The sequence below is a fragment of the Microcebus murinus genome, chromosome 22 (genome assembly GCF_040939455.1).
Source record: "Microcebus murinus isolate Inina chromosome 22, M.murinus_Inina_mat1.0, whole genome shotgun sequence".
Lineage (NCBI taxonomy): Eukaryota > Metazoa > Chordata > Mammalia > Primates > Cheirogaleidae > Microcebus > Microcebus murinus.
In genome coordinates this window covers 5,349,965-5,363,126 of record NC_134125.1, presented here as the reverse complement: position 1 = coordinate 5,363,126, position 13,162 = coordinate 5,349,965, and the positions used below count along the sequence as shown (strand labels likewise).

At 52.8% G+C, this 13,162-nt stretch overlaps 1 protein-coding gene across 3 annotated transcripts in view; it reads right to left on the bottom strand.

Moving 5' to 3' along the window:
* PITPNM2 (phosphatidylinositol transfer protein membrane associated 2) overlaps nt 1–13,029 on the bottom strand; it is a 128,277-nt gene extending 115,248 nt beyond the window's left edge. The window contains exon 1 of one of the 3 annotated variants that reach the window (XM_075996495.1): nt 12,891–13,029. The gene's annotated coding sequence lies outside the window, so the exon portion shown is untranslated. The remainder of the gene's footprint in view (nt 1–12,890) is intronic. The other 2 variants (XM_075996496.1, XM_075996497.1) reach the window with 2 other exon arrangements.
* Between the last annotated feature and the right edge of the window lie 133 nt (nt 13,030–13,162).

Below are 13,162 nucleotides of genomic sequence, written 5' to 3'. Positions count from 1 at the left end.
AAACACCAGCAGCACTTCACACGGGCCGAGTTAGGCTTGGCCACACCCAGCCTAGGCGAGCACAAGGGCAGAAGTAGAGACATCCAGGACGCAGGTGGGACCCTTCCCCCTGGCAGGAACAAACCTGCAAACGTATAGGCCCAGGACGATTAGAAAACAAACAAACAAAAAGCAAAAATAGAAGGTGTTTATAGCTGGGCAACACTGTGCTTTTCATTTTCTGTATTTTTAAACTATTTTTTAAACACTGTATTACAATCCGCACATTTAATGTGAGATCTACCCTCTTAAACTTGCAGGTGTCTACTCGGTCATCGTTGACTGTAAGTACAGCGTTGTTATTCAACTTGCTTGACTGAAACGTTGATTAGTGACTCCCCATCAGCCCCTGGCAACCACCATTCCACTCCCTGAGTCTATGCATTTGACTTGAGGTATCTCATACAGAAGCACGCAGTGTTAGTCTTCCTGTGACCAGCTCATCTCCCTTAGCATAATGTCCTCCAGGTTCATCCATGTCGTATATGGCAGGATTTCTTTCTTTCCTTCTTTCTTCCTTTTTTTTTTTTTTTTTTTAGAAATAAGGTCTTGCTATGTTACTCAGGCTGGAGTACAGTGGCTGTTCACATGTTCGATCATAGCTCACTGCAGCCTTGAACTCCTGGGCTCAAGCGATCCTCCTGCCTCAGCCTCCTGAGTAGCTGGGACTACAGGCACGTGCCGCCGCATTGGTTTAGGATCTCCCTCTTTTATAAGGCTGATTAATATTCTATTGTATGTATATACCACATTTTCTTTATCAATCCATCAGAAGATAAATGTTTTAATTACTTAATTTTAGTTTTTTAGAGACAGGGTCTCACTTGGTTGCCCAGGCTGGAGTGCAGTGGCGTCATCATAGCTCAAGGCCACCCTAAACTCCTGAGCTGGAGTGATCCTCCCACCTCAGCCTCCTGAGTAGGTGGGACTACAGGCGCACACCACCACGCCCAGCTAATTTTTAAAAACTTTTTGTGTAGATGGGGTCTTGCTATGTTGCCCAGGGCGGTTTCCAACTCTTGGCCTCAAGTGATTCTCCCACCTTGGCCTCCCAGAGTGCCGGGGTTATAGGCATGGGCCACTGTGCCTGGCCTGTTAAACTATTTGATTCTTAAAAATTTATCTTTGTTAATTTACCATGAACATATATTACTTTAAAATTTTTTAAACATGTTTAAAAACCAGAAACAAAAAACAAGCAGAAATTTAACTCAGTGGTAGAGAGAGGCCTCCTGCTTGTCCTTTCTGCCCCCCACCCACCCCAATCTTCATCTCAGTCTCTGTGACCTCCGACAAATCCACCCCTCAGCAGCAGCTTATCTTCCACGTGATCTAGGACACGATCACAATGTAAGATTCCTGGGATGATTATTAACCATATTACAGCCACTTTACAAACAGCCTTAAAATTCTCAAATAAAGCATGTTGAATGCAACCCCTCCTTAGTCACCCTGCCCTAAGTTAAGAATTAAGCACCCTTAACCGGTGACTGTGGAAATGGACAGCATAGCTTATTAGGCACCACTGCACACACAACTCGCACCGGACTGATAATGGATTTCCTAAGTCACTGCTCACAGAGCAATTTCACTGCGAAAGTTAATTAGCCTAATGAAGGCAAGTGTGACTTCGTGAATTCTGGGCTATCTGCTCTGACTCAGCCACCCCAGGAGGCCATGGATGTCATCCTCCTGGCTTCATTTCCCAGAGCACCGAGGAAGGACCAGGGGAGGATACTGCAGGAGACCATGTGTCCCTTGCCTTCCCTACTGCTGGCCGCTGGGAGTCTGCAAGCACTCGGAAGGCCACCAAGAGCCAGGACACACACCTGCCACCCTCTCCCAGAGCTGGCCCCAGAACCTCTACAAGGGAGGGAGCCCCCCAGCAGGTAGAAATCACAGGTGAGCTCCTTCCACACCTGGTCAGGCCAGGGCAGGTGGAAGACCAGGCCTTACCAACCCTCATACCCGTGTGACCAATAATGACCTGCTCTGGGCCTGACCAGGGTGACAGCGGCTCCCGAGTGCCTGACAGTTCACAAAGCCACCCTCCCAGCCAGTCTCTCGCTGGATCCACACAGCATCCCTGGGAGGGAGCACCGCTGCCCTCGTTGTTTGGATACTGGAACCAAAGCATAGAAAGGTGCCACTGTCAAAGGTCGCAAACCTCTTGGAGATAGGACAACTCACACCTCTGGGTTCCTAAGCCCCCTTCACCTGGGGGTCTTTCAGCATTCCCCATCCAGAGGCAGACCAACGTCAAAATCTCGCTGGCCCAGAAACACCCAAATGTGCACCAGTGGATGAAAGGAGGAGGAAAATGTGGCATATGCATGCAATGGACTGTTATTCCGGCTTAAAAAGGAAGGAGATCCTGTCACATGCTACAACATGGATGGGCCTTGAGGACCTCATGCTAAGTGAAATGAGCCAGTGGCAAAAGGACACCACTGCAGGAGGTGCTCGGAGCAGGCAATCCATGGAGACAGAAAGTGGGGGTGTGGGGGGGGCAGGGACAGGGGGCAGCTAGTGTTCGGGGGACAGAATTCCCATCCGGGAAGACGGGAGACTTCCGTGGATGGACAGTGATGACGGCTGCACAGCACTGCGAATGTCCTTAACACCACAGAACTGTGCGCTGAAAACCGGTTCAAGCGGTAAATTTTATATTATCTATATTTTACCACAAGAAAAGGAATGAAGGACCAACACATGCTACAACACGATGAACCTTGAAAACACTGCGTTACACGTGAGAAGCCAGACAGAAAAGGCCGCACACTGTGCGATCCCATTTACATGAAATGTCCTGAATAGGTACATCTATAGGAAGAGAAATTAGATCAGCGGTTGCCAGGGCGCAGAGACGAGGGGGAAATGCGGAGTGATTGCCAGTGGGTCCGGGGCTCCTGCTGCAGTGATGAGAACGTTCCAGAACTAGACAGAGGTGGTAGCTGCACACCACTGTGGATGGACTAAATGACTCTACGTTGAACATTTTTTAAATGGCTAATTTTACATTATGTGAATTTCACCTCAATTTTTATTTATTCTTTTTTCTTTTTTTGAGACAGAGTCTCCCTTTGTTGCCCAACCTAGAGCAAGTGCCATGGCATCAGCCTAGCTCACAGCAACCTCAAACACCTGGGCTCAAGCGATCCTTCTGCCTCAGCCTCCCATGTAGCTGGGACTACAGGCATGCGCCACCATGCCTGGCTAGTTTTTTCTATATATATTAGTTGGCCAATTAATTTCTCTCTGTTTATAGTGGAGATGGGGTCTCACTCTTGCTCAGGCTGGTTTTGAACTCCTGACCTCGAGCAATCCGCCCGCCTCGGCCTCCCAGAGTGTTAGGATTACAGGTGTGAGCCACCGCGCCCAGCCTCACCTCAATTTTTAAAAAAGAGAGGAAAAACCTCACATCTCTTCACCCTCTTTCATGCCCTGTCCAAAGCCCCACCTGATGCCTCCTGCTTCTGAGGGCTTCTAGCACCCCATGTGCTAGGACCTGCTGTATTTTCTCTCTAGATCCAAGGCCAGAACACAGCCGGATGCCTGCAGACCCTCGGGGTTGTGCCAACCACCCAGCCGAAGTAGTAGTGAGAGTAGGAAAAAAACCTGGCGATCTGCCAGCTGGGAGAACAGGTTGGCCAGGCCTGAAAGCTCGCTGTTTGCTTTTGGGGGATGCCTGGCTCTGCCTGTCCAGGCATGACTTATTATCCCCCCCTTCACCACCAGTTGAGATTTAATTAAACCCTCTTCCAAGTTCACAACCGGGCTAGGCAACCCGAGCAAACCAAAAAGGGCGCAGGTCTGACTCTTCTAGATGGTCTGAGCAGCTCAAGGGCTGCGTCTCCGTCTGGAGCAAGGGCCCAGCTTCAGCTGCTCCGAACACTCGCCGTCAGGCCTCCAAACCCTGCGGAGGGAACCTGAGCAGAGGCTCCCACACTGGGCCCACCTGTGTCACCTTCTAGTCCTCTTGGCCCGGTGGCCGCAGGTCCTTCAGCCCAGAGGAGCCCAGAGACACCAGGGTAGACAGGCACCCACAGAGCACACAGCCACGAGTTCTGGCCTCCTCTTCCTCCCGCATCTGGCTTCCTGTCGCCCTCCTGGCAAGGCCGGCTCTGGGCCCTGCTCCTGCTCTATGAGTCAGACAGCATGGAAAGAATAGCAGTGGGCAGGCAGGGACAAGACGGACCGGGCTGACCCTGGCTCGAGGTGCGCAAGGCCCCTCCCTCCTGGACAAACCCCAGCCAGGCAGAACTGTGCTCTTTTTAAAATACCCCCTGCCCTACCCCCCAGTGGAAAGGAGGCCATGATCAGGGATCCGCCTGAAAGTCATTCTCCCCTAAGGGAGGAAAAAGCCACAGACGCCCAGGTTAAAACTCCTAAACCCTCTAGGACTGCACCCGGGGCCCACGCCTGCTCCCTGACCTCCAGCCTACAGGTGCGTGGCCTGACGGCTTCACAGCAGGATCGGGTTTTGACCTCAAAAATCCCATAAACAGACCTGATCCCAGAGCGTGCAATACTGTCTAGGGGAATCTGCTCTGAGTCCATGGAGCCCTTTGGCCTCTTTGAAAAGCAAAAGCTACAGAGTAAACAGGAGAGGAATTCTGTTTTCCCCTCTGGAAAAACAGAAAAGGAAAAGAAAAGGAAAAACCTACACAAACCCAAATTGAAAAGTACCTTGTACTGTTCAGACTCAACCAGATCAGGAAATACTGATGGATTTTAAAAAACAGCCCAACAGCATAGCACAGGCTGCATCGCAGAACATGACCGGACATGAACGCAAACATGAACAATCAGGTCTAGAGCCTGGGACTGCACTGAGCTTCCCGTGACTTAGGTTGGGCCTAAATGACGATCTCTCAGAGTCTCAGGGTCCCCATCTGTGAGACATGACAGGTGAAAGCACTGGGGGTCCAAACATGACCTCTGTGAGCCTGTTTCCTCATCTGTAAAGTGGGCGCAGCAGAGTTTGTGGGAATTAAATGAAGCACAATGGGCAAACGCCCTCTGTGCACAGCGGGGTATTATATCTATACGAAAGGCGGATAAGCAGAAAAGCACCCCTCACCTCTGCCATTGCCTCCCCAGCGATAGTCAGTGGGCACCGAATGCACTGTGCCAGCCCAAGGAAAAATAAGCCAAGGCCCCCACAGCCCCTGGAACAGCCACTAGACCAGGGATCCCTACGGTTTGGAAGCTTCTCAGGAGAGGGAAGAGCAGCCTTCTCCTTGAGCAGGACTCTCCAGTGGAAAAGTCCACAATCTGAGGCCCACCCAGCGGGGTGTGGTACAGGTGCCATCAGCCTGAGCCCTCCAAGCACCAGCCCTGCAGCTCCTGAGTGAACTGGACGCCCCGGATTTTACGAGCTGGCTTGCAGTTCACTAACAGTGTCCTTGAGACTTAATCCCGCTCGCTGCCAACGCCCCACGCCCAGCCCTGTGATCTTAGGGTTTCAGGGAAATGGAAAGTCGTTCCTCTTCATGGAAAGGTCAATCCCTTGGACTTGGTTTTTTCCAATGCTCCTTCTGGCTCTCCTACTTGTTTGACTCTAAATTCCTTTCTCCTCCCTGCTGGAAAGTCAGACAGAACATTCTTCAGGAGAGAGAACTTTTAGCCCCGGGGGGGCAGGGAGAAGAATAACCGAGGCAAAATGAAAAATGGGTGAAAACAGGTACTTTAAAACCTTGGTACCCGAGGAGCACGGGGCGAATTGCACCGGTTGGCAGTCGTGACCATGAACTCACGATGCTTCGGTGAGTCATCCAGGCTGGGAGCTGAAATCAAACTACCGTTTGGTTTTCTCCCCGGGCACAGGACGGGCGCTCTGCTGCATACTGATGGAACACAGCCCTTGCTACCCCCGGCAGCAAAGGCACAGGCCACTTCACGCCCAAGCACAAACAGGTGAGCTCCTTTCCTTGCTAGGTTAATCGTGCTCCGGACCGATTAGACAAGCCACTTCAAAACTCTGCTTCACCGTGTTGGAAAATGTCCTGCGCAGGGGAAAAAAATGAAGTCCTGGGTTCTGCGTGCCCACTGGACGGCTAAGCAAGTGAGAGTGCTTTCAGAACTCTCCACGCGTTTGTCATTAACGGTGTTTGAGTGTTGGCTTCTTAAACACATCAAACAAATTTCCTTTAAACTGGTAGTTACTGCCTGCCGCAGGGAAGGCTGCAGGCCTCCCACCTCCCAGATGGTTCAACCACAATAAACGTTTGGCCTGTCAGATGCACAACACTGACGAACTAATTGAAATATGCTGCAACAAGCAAACCCAAAATAAATGTGAAATAATTGTTTCCTTACGTGATAACCCGCCGAACTGCCTCCACGTCTGGCTGTCCCTGCTGATTGAATGTTCCCTCTGCTCCATGAGTCGCACTTATGTGTGGTTTTCAAAGGATTTAAATGCTTTTTTTTCCAGTGTGATTACCCACGTGGGGAAAATCCTAATTGCAAGAAATGTTTGGTTTTTTTCTCCCTCTTAGGAAAAAAAAAATGTAAGTGAAAAGTCAACTCTTACAAAGTGCCAATGAAAGCAATTCATGGGTCCTTCAGGGGAACAAAGGAAACGTCCCCAGCTCTCTAGAGCACCATCGAAAGCCAGCACTGACCACACATCCAGACCCACGGGGACCCCATGCTGCCAAGAGGGAGGCTGGGAATGGCCACCTGCTTCTACCCCAACACACCAGTCCCTGTCCCCCTCCCTTCAAGATGGCTTTTCAAGAGGCTGTCAAGAGAGACACAGCAAGCTGGGTATGGTGGCTCATGCCTGTAATCCTAGCACTTTGGGAGGCTAAGGTGGGAGGATCACTTGAGGTCAGAAACTGGAGACCAGCCTGAGCAAGAGCGAGACCCCATCTCTACTAAAAATAGAAAAATTAGCCAAGCATGGTGGTGTGTGCCTATAGTCCCAGCTACTGGGGAGGCAGAGGCAGGAGGATCCCTTGAGCCCAGGAGTTTGAGGTTGCAGTGAGCTATGATCATGCCACTGCACTCCAGCCTGGGTAACAGAGCAAGTCTTTGTCTCAAAAAAAAAGAGAGAGAGATGGCAGAGAATGGACCACCAGCAGCCACTGACAACCCCTCTACCCCACTGTGTGGGACCAGGGGGACCAGGAGGCTGCAAGGCCCAACTCCAATCCCAGGATGACAACAGAGGGAGAGGGCACACACCTCGCCCTACAGCACGGCATGCCAGTCAGGCCTGGGAGGGACTCCCAGCTGCCAAAAGAGAAAATTCAGCCCCTCCCCAGCAACTCTCTCTAGAAAGGCAAATGAAGACCCTGGAGAGAAGAAATGGCGATAATCTGCATGACTGATGTGCCAGCTCTTCAGAGGGCACCCAGAGGGCAAAACACTTTTGGAAACGTTCTGCTGAGAGAGCCCAGGAGGGAGAAGGCTGGGATTGGAGAGGTGGGGGGCCCAGGAAGCCCCACCTTGGCCTGAAACGCCTCTGTAAGAGGATCACTCCTCTGGGGGAAGGGCTGGCCTCAGCTCCTCTTAGCAAAGACCAAAAATCTGTGGCAGGGCGGCCGCCACCCGCTGGTGTGTGAGAGCACGGGTCCCTCCCACCCGTAGGCTGTGGAGAGATGGGTGCCCTTCAGCAGGCGGCAGGCCCTTCTGGAAGAAGTTACAGGAGGGCTGAGCACCTAAGACGGACACACAGCCTCACCCTGCGTTCCCGTCTTCATTCCCCCAGTACTGATGGTGGATTCTGTTTTTGTGAATTCACCCGCTCACTAGAATTTATTTGTAATCCCCAAATCAATGCTCACGGTGCTTTCGAGGTCATTTTTGAACTTGTGCAGTGTGGCAAAATAGTCGAGTCACCTGATTTTTTGAGTTGCATGTTCCTGGCTGAGGTCGAACAAGGCAACACTCTGCCTTTTCATTCCAGCTCTCGTACTATAAACACGTGTCCTTTCCCTGGTCTGTTTAGTGCCATGTTTTTTCCCACTTCTGTGCTGTTTGTTGGTGATTTCGCTGTTTAAAATGCCCACCCCCCACCCCCACCAGCACCGCGGTGCAGTCGTGCGCCCCCCTTGGGCGCAAGAAGGTTTGAGTGCAGAGAAAATACACGTTACAGAAGCTTCGTTCAGACACGAGTCGCAGTGCTGCTGGCCAGGAGTTCAATGTTAATGAATCAATAATATGTATTAAATAAGGTACCTTTTAACAGAAACATACACAAAATAAAGTTAGGTATGAATCGACTGATGAAAATGTTGTGACCAGAGGCTCAAAGGAACCTAACCCTGCATTTTCCCTAGGAGCACTTTGTATTTGCTAACTCTGTGTTTGAGGCGCATATAGAACATAACTACCCCCAATAAAAGACTAAACGATGTACGAGTGACACGTGATGCGCCTGATGCAGACAGGGCATTCTACCCTGCAGAGTCTGCTGCTCCTGCGGCTACAGGTCGGCAAGTCCCCACCCCACAGGGAGCTTGAGCTATGAGCTTCTGCTCCCAGACTGAAACCAGCCTGGCTCTCCCGGGTCCTGCTGCTGCTTGGATAACACTCTGCCTTTGCCCTGCACCCAGGACTCCCACTAATGCCCCGACCTCGACCTCTGACCTCCCTGACTTCCGGGGTCTTCATTTCCACAAGGAAGAGAGAGCTCAGGGCAAGGGCGTGGGAGCTTTGTCAAGGATGGGGAACTTCAGCCAGGAAAGAGCATGAAACTGATTTTTCCACGCTCTTTCCCCAAGGTTGTCGCTTGGGGTTTTGATTTCTCTGTTACCGGAACCCTGCCTGTTGGTTAATTTCCTTTTTGTCCTCTGGCAAGGGCGGTTGTTAATATGAGTAATTTAAGCAAATGCCAGCCTGCCCTTCCTACTGGAGCTCTTTACGTCTTTGGCCATTTAGGAGAGGTTTGTCCTGGTGTTTGGCAGGCGGGGCCCTAAGAAGTCAGTACCCCTCTGCCCATTTTACAGAGGTAAAAGGACCACTGTACAGGTCTGTGCTTTAAAGAAAGAGATTAAACTGGTCATTAGGGACTTGGGTTCCAGGCTGGCAGAAAGGTCTCAGACAAGTCCCTTCTCTTCTGCCAGCCTCACCCTCTCTTTCTTAACAAGGTGCGGGCCTCCCAGCCCCAATATTCTTGGACCCTCTATCAAGGCTATAGATGGTCTGAAAACGGCACCACCAGGTTCCCCACTTTTATCTCTGGACCAGTTCTCTCCTTTCCCACTAGAAGACCTGTTCTGGCGGGGCCCTTGTGACAACCGCAGATTTTAGACTCCGAGCCGTACACACCTTTACATGCGCTGTGGGCTAACAAAACTCGCCACTCTTCACGGCCATTCAGATCCTGTGTCTTCCAGGAAGTCAGCCCTGACTGCCTTACCCAGAAAGGGCGTCTCCCCCTCTGAACTCTGCCTTCAAGGGACTCTTACCACACACACCCTGTGTTAGTTACCCTGGGGACCCATCTTCCTAACTGCACTGTGAGTTGGCTCTTAGGTGCAATGTTATTTATTGTATTCAATTCACTAATCCATATGGTTTTCCAGAAACCTTTTGTGATGACGCGTAAAGAATATAGATAGATTTACACATAAACACACACACACACAAAGATAGACAATAAAGGAAAGTAGAAATACATATGCCGACCACGAGAGTGGGCGAATATAGTTGTTAGATGGAATATCAGGTTGTGTGCTGAGCAGCCTGGAAGCCAAGGAGTAGAGGGAAATCATAATCAGTTGGAAAGGGTGGTACAGAAAAAGCCAAGCAGAACCGGGTACAAATCCAGGGAAACTTTGGGCACATCAGTTGACCTCCTTGTGTCTCAATGTCTTTCTCTGGGAAAATTGGGGAAAGATACCACCTACCTTACAGGGTGTGTCAGGAGCCCTGTGCACACACCGCATGGTGCAAAGTATGCCAACAACACGTGTTCTCCTTCCCCAGTTTCCTCTTCAATATCAAAGGAAAAAGCAACCTAGTTTCCCGGGGGAAGGCAAAATTCTAAAAGAAAATTTTCATACAAGTCACTGTGAGAAGCCTTTCGCAGAGCGGGGCAATGCCTCAGATTATGGTTTTATGGTTTTACAGCAAACCAGACCAGGATTTGCCCTGGCTGGCTCTATTTGGTAACATTCCAGGGTACTGACCCAGTAAAAGCTTAATAAACATTCACCAAATGACCTCCAGAGAAGCTGTGCAAAGACCACTTAGCTGCATCCGTGTCTGGAGGCAGGGGGTCCTGTTAAGCAGATTTCAGGGTGGCTGTCTGCAAAGTGATTGATCTCACCTGAGCAAAGCTGACAACTGGCATATAGGCAACCGACACCTTATTCTGGATTAACCTTGCGGTTATAAACAGAGTCACTCCTGCGTATGGCTAAAGACGCTGGCGTGATATCACTACCCTTCCATTAATGAGCACACAGCCCCTGGCATCCTTTCCAAAAAGAGCAGGGCAGTGATCTTGAAGCACCAGACGTTTCCTTTTCTAATCTCTACAAGTAACTGCACACCCTCCGTGACTGGCTTTTCTCGAAGACCAAGTTGGAAAGACTTAACCAGATGGTCTGGTCGGGAGAACATCTATCCGCTTGGTATTAAAACAGGCCTCTAGCTCTTTCTCCCCTCTCTCCTTCCTAAAAAGAAAAGAAGAAAAAAGAAAGAAAAACAGGTCTCCAGACTGGAGGAGAGCAGCGGGCTCCCTTTAGAGAGAATGTACAAGCTATGAACTTTGGACGAGAAGGGCTCTCAGTGGCGGTGGTCTAGGCGGATCCCTCCCACTATTTATCCAGACATTTCCCGAGCGCCTGCCGTGCACCAGGCTCTGGGGATACAGAGACCTATGATACCGCAGGACCACTCAGAAGCTCACCATCTTGTAGGGAGGAATATGTAAACAGACAGGGGCCAGTCCTCGAGGCAGACAAGTCGAATTGGTGGAGCACAAAGGTGCAGGGGACCAAATCCCCCTGAGAAGGCCAGTGACGCCAAACCTGGCTCTCGATCAGTGACGAGTTGATGAGGCATGCAGGCGAGGAAGGACATGAGAGCACCTCGCCTCTGACACCTCTGAGTAGGCTGAGATGGCCGCAGAGTCGAGTATAAGGGATGAAATGGTGGGAGAGGAGGTGGGAAAGGTGGGCAGGGCCCAGATCCCAAAGGACCTTGTATCTGCAGAAGAATCTTCTTTCAGATTCCATAAGGAGCAACCGAGCCCACAAGAAACCAAGCGACTTAGTTACACTCGTGCAGATTACGGAGAAAACCAGGCTGGAACCCAAGTCTCCTGACACCCGCAGTCCACGCGCCCGCCAGCAGCTGGGGAAGGCCAGGAGAGAGAACGGCCCGTGCAGCACCCGCCACTCAGTAACCTAGAGTCTGTGCCCAGCCATCGTCCTAGCAGAGGATGTGCCACGATGCTCATCTGGCAAGTCACTCCCCACAAGAAAAACAGCCCTTCCTAACTCATTGTGTTCTCCCTGCAGTGGGAGAGGGCTGAAACCTATTCCAGTCCCAGAATAGTCTCTTAACAGAAGAAAAATAATTTAACGGTCTAGGAATCAGATAAGCCAGGGTCCCAGAGGCAAGCCTTGGCGGGGGCTTCTGTCCGTGCAGACGCTGACAGCACACAGGGCACTGAGGGGGTGGGGGTGAGAGATGACTCAAACTCCACCCGGGAGCTCACCGTCCAGCAGCAGAGATAAGCCCCACACAAAAGTATCTATAAAATAAGGCAGACAGTGATAAGAGTCACACAGGAGATAAAGTGCAGTGGGAGTTCAGAGCAGAGGGAGACTGGTCTGGGGGTTGGGCAGTAGGGAGACTCAGATGGCGGGGAGCATTTACTGTCTTCCCGCCTGAGGTGGGGGGGTCTATCCTAGGAGCTCTGGAGAGAGCTGGCAGTGGACAAAGGCGCTCAAATAAGGTCTCCTTTGAAGAGCCCAGGTTCTGAAGGGGAGGAGGCAGGGAGGCCTGCTGTCTGGAGGACGGCCCCAGCCCTTATTTCAGAGGTAGGGAGAGGAGCGTGGGACGAGGAATCCAGGATTTCCACGTAGGGCCAGTAAGTCAGTTGAAAGAGGACAAAGCTGGAGGACCTGCCTTGAAATGACATTTGCGTGGCAGGAACTGTGTTTACCTGGAGTATTCATTTGGGATTTCTTGAGGGGAATTAGTGCACGTTTGGGGACACTGAAGTTTCCCTCTCCCCAAGCCACCCATCAGCCCTGCCACGGATAAGAAAGGATGCGAGGTGGGTAGAAGAGGCAGCTGCCCAGCTCTAAGATGGAGCTGGCGCCCCCGCTTACAACAGGAGAGGGAGACTTAGGACGCAGATGGGCCACACCCCAACCTTGGGCTCCCCGCACCACCCAGCAGTGGCCGGGCTGGAGGCTGGAGGCAGCAGCGGCTGGCCGGGGAGCGCTGCCCACCGCGTCCTACCAGCCCCTTCCCCGCCCTTTCACCAGGAACCGGGCGCCCGGGCGGGTCCAAGCGCTGCACACACACCTGCCCCTTGCCCACGGAGCCACTTGTCACTCACGAGGTGGAGTGGGGTGGGGGGTCCTCCACGCGGCCGCGACCGACGGAAATTCGGAAATTAGCATTTGGGGCACGAATCTGGGGCCAATGACCGCCCGAGGCCGGCTCCGGCCACCCCCGAGCGGCGTCCCCGCGCGCGCCACAGCCTCCCACGCCCCACCCGGGGGGCCGGGCCCGGGTCTCCGCTTTCCCTCCAACCCGGACGGCTCGGCGCGCTCGTGGCCGGGGGCCTAGGGGCCCTCCGCGGGCGGCCGCCCGGGGCCCCGCGCCCAGCACTGCGGGCCCGCCGCACTCGGGCCGGGCGGCCACACACTCACCCCGCTCTGCGCGGCCGCGGGCTCCGTCCTCTTCGGCCGCGGGCTGGGCCGCCGCCGCCTCACCTCACGCCGCCTCCCGGGCAGAGCCGGCGCCGCGGCCCCGCGCGCCCCCGCTGCCTGCTGGCCCCGGGCGAGCGGCCGGGCCCCGGCGGGCATGTCCCGGGCCGTCGGCGGGCGGCGCACGTGCTGGCGCTGCGGGCCTCGCGGCGGCGGCGGCGGCGGCGGGCGGGGGAGCGGACGCGCGGCCGGGCGGCTGGACAGCTCTACGCCGC